The following is a 7,602-nucleotide window of genomic DNA, read 5'->3' on the forward strand; positions in this document are numbered from 1 at the left end:
AACCTCCTAATGGTTAATCAGATCAGATCAGATCAGTCGCTCAGTCGTGTCCAACTCTTTGCAAGCCCATGAATCGCAGCACGCCAGGCCTCCCTGTCCATCACCAACTCCTGGAGTTCACTGAGACTCAAGTCCATCGAGTCAGTGATGCCATCCAGCCATCTCATCTTCTGTCATCCCCTTCTCCTCTTGCCCCCAATTCCTCCCAGCATCAGAGTCTTTTCCAATGAGTCAACTCTTCGCATGAGGTGGCCAAAGTACTGGAGTTTCAGCTTTAGCATCATTCCCTCCAAAGAAATCCCAGGGATGATCTCCTTCAGAATGGACTGGTTGGATCTCCTTGCAGTCTAAGGGACTCTCAAGAGTCTTCTCCAACACCAATGGTTGATAGTGAAGGAAATTCCAAATGGAACCGTGACCACTGGAAAAGGACCTAAATCAAATCCCTTATGATTATACAGTGGAAGTGAGAAATAGATTTAAGTGACTAGATCTGATAGATAGAGTGCCTGATGAACTATGGATGGAGGTTCATGACATTGTACAGGAGACAGGGATCAAGACCATCCCCATGGAAAAGAAATGCAAAAAAGCAAAATGGCTGTCTGGGGAGGCCTTAAAAATAGCTATGAAAAGAAGAGAAGTGAAAAGCAAAGGAGAAAAGGAAAGATATAAGCATCTGAATGCAGAGTTCCAAAGAATAGCAAGAAGAGATAAGAAAGCCTTCCTCAGTGATCAATGCAAAGAAATAGAGGAAAGCAACAGAATGGGAAAGACTATAGATCTCTTTAAGAAAATTAGAGATACCAAGGGAACATTTCATTCAAAGATAGGACAGAAAAGGTATGGACCTAACAGAAGCAGAAGATATTAAGAAGAGATGGTAAGAATACACAGAAGAACTGTACAAAAAAGATCTTCACAACCAAGATAACCGCGATTGTGTGATCACTGACCTAGAGCAAGACATCCTGGAATGTGAAGTCAAGTGGGCCTTGGAAAGCATCACTACGAACAAAGCTAGTGAAGGTGATGGAATTCCAGTTGAACTATTTCAAATCCTGAAAATTGATGCTGTCAAAGTGCTGCACTCAATATGCCAGCCAATTTGGAAAACTCAGCAGTGGCCACAGAACTGGAAAAGGTCAGTTTTCATTCCAATCCCAAAGAAAGGCAATGCCAAAGAATGCTCAAACTACCACACAATGGCACTCATCTTACACGCTAGTAAAGTAACGCTCAAAATTCTCCAAGCTAGGCGTCAGCAAAATGTGAACCGTGAGCTTCCAGATTTTCAAGCGGTTTTAGAAAAGGCAGAGGAACCAGAGATCAAATTGCCAACATCCACTGGCTCATGGAAAAAGCAAGGGAGTTCCAGAAAACCATCTATTTCTGCTTTATATACTATGCCAAAGCCTTTGACTGTGAAGTGTAGTGAAGTGAAGTCACTCAGTCATGTCCGACTCTTTGCGACCACATGGACTGTAGCCTAACAGACTCCTCCGTCCATGGGATTTTCCAGGCAAGAATACTGGAGTGGGTTTCCATTTCTTTCTCCAGGGGAACTTCCTGATCCAGGGATTGAACCCAGGTCTCCCTCATTGTAAGCAGATGCTTTACCGTCTGAGCCACAAGGGAAGCTGTGTGGATCACAACAAACTGTGGAAAATTCTTAAAGAGAAGGGAATACCAGACCACCTGACCTGCCTCTTGGGAAACTTACATGCAGGTCTGGAAGCAACACTTATAACTGGACATGGAACAACAGACTGGTTCCAAATAGGAAAAGGAGTACGTCAAGGCTGTATATTGTCACCCTGCTTATTTAACTTATATGCAGAGTACATCATGAGAAATGCTGGGCTGAAGGAAGTGCAAGCTTAAATCAAGATTGCCAAGAGAAATATCAATAACCTCAGATATGCAGATGACACCACCCTTATGGCAGAAAGTGAAGAACTAAAGAGCCTCTTGATGAAAGTGAAAGAGGAGAGTGAAAAAGTTGGCTTAAAGCTCAACTTTCAGAAAACGAAGATCATGGCATCTTGTTCCAACACTTCATGGGAAATAGATGGGGAAACAGTGGAAACAGCTTCAGACTTTATTTTGAGGGGCTCCAAAATCACTGCAGATGGTGATGGCAGCCTTGAAATTAAAAGATGCTTACTCCTTGGAAGGAAAGTTATGACCAACTTTGATAGCATATTCAAAAGCACAGACATTACTTTGCCAACAAAGTTCCATCTAGTCAAGGCTATGGTTTTTCTAGTAGTCATGTATGGATGTGAGAGTTGGACTGTGAAGAAAGCTGAGTGCTGAAGAATTGATATTTCTGAACTGTGGTGTTGGAGAAGACTCATGAGAGTCCCTTGGACTGCAAAGAGATCCAACCAGTCCATTCTAAAACAGATCCGTCCTGGGTGATCTTTGGAAGGAATGATGCTAAAGCTGAAACTCCAGTACTTTGGCCACCTCATGCGAAGTGTTGACTCATTGGAAAAGACTCTGATGCTGGGAGGGATTGTGGGCAGGAGGAGTAGGGGACAACAGAGGATGAGATGGCTGGATGGTATCACCAACTCGATGGATGTGAGTTTGAGTGAACTCCAGGAATTGGTGATGGACAGGGAGGCCTGGCGTGCTGCGATTCATGGGGTCACAAAGAGCTGGACACGACTGAGGGACTGAACTGAATTGAACTGGCTTTACCATGAAAGGACCCTCCAAGGGAGCTAGAGTTGCCCAGTTGCTCCAGAGGTGAGTCTGACTGAAGCTGCTAAGGGCCTAGGAATGTAATAAGTTGTAGGAGCATTGGGAGATTCTTGTTTGCTCTGGGGTACAGATATATGGTAAGCAGTGAGAATAAGTGTGGGGAGAAGAAGAATGAAATTAAGAAAACTAGTGCACTTATGTGTAAATGCTTTCATTTTTTGAAGCAAAAGCTCAATTAATCAAAGAGGGGTTTATTTGGGGAGTATCATATTGGGGAATTCTCAAGGCAAAGTATCAACGCAAATATCTCTCAGTTGTGTTGAAGAACGATGTGGACATTCTGGTCAGCCTCGTAACAAATAATCTTGTCTACTCTTTACAGGGATTCCCTGGCGGGTCCATGGTAAAGAATCCCCCTGACAATGCAGGAGACTCAGGTTCAATCCCTGGGTTGGGAGGATCTCTAAAAGGAGGAAATGGCAATCCACCCCAATAATCTTGCCTCGGAAATCCAATGGGCAGAATAGCCCAGCCAGTTATGGTCCATAGGTTCACAGGAGAGTTGAACCAACTTAACGACTAAACAACAAAAGCAACTCTTTACAACACCTCTTTGAAATCAGTTCAGTTCAGTTCAGTCACTCAGTCGAGTCCAACACTTTGTGACCCCATGGACTGCAACACTCCAGGCCTCCCCATCCATCACCAACTCCCAGAGTTTATTCAAACTCATGTCCATTGAGTCGGTGATGTCATCCAACCCTCTCATCCTCTGTTGCCCCCTTCTCCTCCCACCTTCAGTCTTTTTCAGCATCATGATCTTTTCAAATGAGCCAGTTCCTCACATCAGGTGGCCAAAGTATTGGGATTTCAGCTTCAGCATCAGTCCTTCTAATGAATTCTCAGGACTGATTTCCATTAAGATGCACTGGTTGCATCTCCTTGCAGTCCAAAGGACTCTCAAGAGTCTTCTCCAACACCACAGTTCAAAAGCATCAATTCTTCAGCACTTAGCTTTCTTTATAGTCCAACTCTCACATCCATACATGATTACTGGAAAAACTATAGCTTTGACTAGATAGACCTTTGTTGACAAAGTAATGTCTCTGTTTTTTAATATTCTGTCTACGTTGGTGATAACTTTTCTTTCAAGGAGTAAGGTCTTTAATCTCATGGCTGCAATCACCATCTGCCGTGATTTTGGAGCCCACCCAAAAAAGTCTGTCAGTGTTTATACTGATTCCCTATTTGCCATGAAATGATGGGACCAGATGCCATGATCTTCGTTTTCTGAATGTTGAGCTTAAAGCCAACTTTTTCACTCTCCTCTTTCACTTTCAACAAGAAGTTCTTTGGTTCTTCTTCACTGTCTGCCATAAGGATGGTGTCATCTGCATATCTGAAGTTATTGATATTTCTCTTGGCAATCTTGATTCCAGCTTGTGCTTCCTCCAGCCCAGCATTTCTCGTGATGTACTCTGACTATAATTTAAATAAGCAGGGTGACAATATACAGCCCTGACATACTCCTTTTCCTATTTAGAACCAGTCTGTTGTTCCATGTCCAGTTCTAACTGTTGCTTCCTGACCTGCATACAGATTTCTCAACAGGCAGATCAAGTGGTCTTTTAATCCCATCTCTTTAAGAGTTTTTCACAGTTTGTTGTGGTCCACATGGTCAAAGGCTTTGGTGTAGTCAATAAAGCAGAAGTAGATTTTTTTCTGGAACTCTCTTGCTTTTTTGATGATCCAGCAGATGTTGGCAATTTGATCTCTGGTTCCTCTGCCTTTTCTAAATCCAGCTTAAACATCTGGAAGTTCACAATTCACGTGCTGTTGAAGCCTGGCTTGGAGAATTTTGAGCATTACTTTACTAGCATGTGAGATGAATGCAATTGTGCCATAGTTGGAGCATTTTTTGGCATTACCTTTCTTTGGGATTGGAATGAAAACTGACCTTTTCCAGTCCTGTGGCCACTGCTGTTTTCCAAATTCACTGGCATATTGAGGGCAGCAGTTTCACAGCATCATCTTTCAAGATTTGAAATAGCTCATCGGAATTCCATTACCTCCACTGATGCTGCTGCTGCTGCTAAGTCGCTTCAGTCGTGTCTGACTCTGTGCGACCCCATAGATGGCAGCCCACCAGACTCTGAAATCCCTGGGATTCTCCAGGCAAGAACACTGGAGTGGGTTGCCATTTCCTTCTCCAAGGATGAGAGTGAAAAGTGAAAGTGAAGTCGCTCAGTCGTGTCCGACTCTTTGCAATCCCATGGACTGCAGCCCACCAGGCTCCTCCATCCATGAGATTTTCCAAGCAAGATTACTGGAGTGGGGTGCCATTGCCTTCTCCATCACCTCCATTAGCTTTGATGAAATAGTGCTATTCTTTTATCCACACAGCAAAATTAACTTCAACATTCAGAGATTAAATAAATTATCTCAATTATATGCCCTTGGATTGCAAGGAGATCCAACCAGTCCATTCTAAAGGAGATCAGCCCTGGGATTTCTTTGGAAGGAATGATGCTAAAGCCGAAACTCCAGTACTTTGGCCACCTCATGTGAAGAGCTGACTCATTGGAAAAGACTCTGATGCTGGGAGGGATTGGGGGCAGGAGGAGAAGGGGATGACAGAGGATGAGATGGCTGGATGGCATCACTGACTCGATGGACTTGAGTCTCAGTGAACTCCAGGAGTTGGTGATGGACAGGGAGGCCTGGCGTGCTGCGATTCATGGGCTTGCAAAGAGTCGGACATGACTGATCGACTGATCTGATCTGATCTGATCTGAAGGGGCATACCCAGGAATAGAATTCAGTGTGTTAGCCCCTGGAAGTTGAATCCTCTTGTTTTGGAAATGTTTTTATTGGAATCTGTCACAGAAAGAAACTGGCTTATGAAAAAAGATATCATATGCTCAGAAGAGTGACAAGGATTTAGAAATTCTCTGTTTTGGTCTATTTCCTACATTATATCATTAGGAGTCTGAAATAGAAAGTGCAAGTAACTTCCTCAAAGATAAACAGATTTTTCCATTCATCTTTAATGAGATACAGGTTAAATGAAATTCAAATATGTTCTAATGCCCTGAAAACACATTGAAAAGTCTGTGAATGGAGACTGCTACATTTTGACCTGACTGGTCTCTAAGAAATTTGTCCTCTCATTATAATGACTGGCTTAATTAGGGGCTTTTGTTCTTCATGCCTGGTTTTATCTTTATATGCCACAATAGCTGGCATAAGGAAAACTTGTAGAAATGGATTGGTAAATGTTGTGGTTGATACAAGGGCAGAGAGCGATCATACAGTTTTTCCACCAACCCATATTAGCCTTGCACAGCAAATGAGAGGGCACTGAGAACAAAAATCTAGATATAATATACATTATTACTACAGTTTTGTCATAGAAGTGCAAAAAAAAGAAAGTGTTAGGGGAAATCTATCAATAGACTGAGGCTCAGGAAATCTTCCCTATTTGTATGAAGAAGGTATAAATTGGGGTGACTTTCTAGCAAATATGTGAATGTGTTCAGATCGGATCAGATCAGATAAGCCACCCAGTCGTGTCCAACTCTCTGCGACCCCATGAATCACAGCACGCCAGGCCTCCTTGTCCATCACCAGCTCCCGGAGTTCACTGAGACTCACGTCCATCGAGTCAGCGATGCCATCCAGCCATCTCATCCTCTGTCGTCCCCCTCTCCTCCTGCCCCCAATCCCTCCCAGCATCAGAGTCTTTTCCAATGAGTCAACTCTTGGCATGAGGTGGCCAAAGTACTGGAGTTTCAGCTTTAGCATCATTCCTTCCAAAGAAATCCCATTCTTTTTTTTTTTAATTTTATTTTATTTTTAAACTTTACAATATTGTATTAGTTTTGCCTGGTCTCCTTCAGAATGGACTGGTTGGATCTCCTTGCAGTCCAAGGGACTCTCAAGAGACTTCTCCAACACCACAGTTCAAAAGCATCAATTCTTTGGCGCTCAGCCTTCTTCACAGTCCAACTCTCACATCCATACATGACCACAGAAAAAATCATAGCCTTGACTAGACGGACCTTTGTTGGCAAGTAATGTCTCTGTTTTGAATATGCTATCTAGGTTGGTCATAACTTTCCTTCCAAGGAGTAAGCGTCTTTTAATTTCATGGCTGCAGTCACCATCTGTAGTGATTTTGGAACCCAGAAAAATAAAGTCTGATACTGTTTCCACTGTTTCCCCATCTATTTCCCATGAAGTGGTGGGACCGGATGCCATGATCTTTGTTTTCTGAATGTTGAGCTTTAAGCCAACTTTTTCACTCTCCACTTTCACTTTCATCAAGAGGCTCTTTAGTTCCTCTTCACTTTCTGCCATAGGGGTGGTGTCATCTGCATATCTGAGGTGACTGATATTTCTCCCAGCAATCTTGATTCCAGTTTGTGTTTCTTCCAGTCCAGCGTTTCTCATGATGTACTCTGCATATAAGTTAAACAAACAGGGTGACAATATACAGCCTTGATGAACTCCTTTTCCTATTTGGAACCAGTCTGTTGTTCCATGTCCCGTTCTAACTGTTGCTTCCTGACCTGCATACAAATTTCTCAAGAGGCAGATCAGGTGGTCTGGTATTCCCATCTCTTTCAGAATTTTCCACAGTTTATTGTGATCCACACAGTCAAAGGCTTTGGCATGGTCAATAAAGCCGAAATAGATGTTTTTCTGGAACTCTCTTGATTTTTCTATGATCCAGCGGATGTTGGCAATTTGATCTCTGGTTCCTCTGCCTTTTCAAAAACCAGCTTGAACATCAGGAAGTTCACGGTTCACATATTGCTGAAGCCTGTCTCGGAGAATTTTGAGCGTTACTTTACTAGTGTGTGAGATGAGTGCAATTGTGCGGTAGTT

The sequence above is a fragment of the Bos mutus genome, chromosome 16, assembly GCF_027580195.1.
Source record: "Bos mutus isolate GX-2022 chromosome 16, NWIPB_WYAK_1.1, whole genome shotgun sequence".
Classification (NCBI taxonomy): Eukaryota; Metazoa; Chordata; class Mammalia; order Artiodactyla; family Bovidae; genus Bos; species Bos mutus.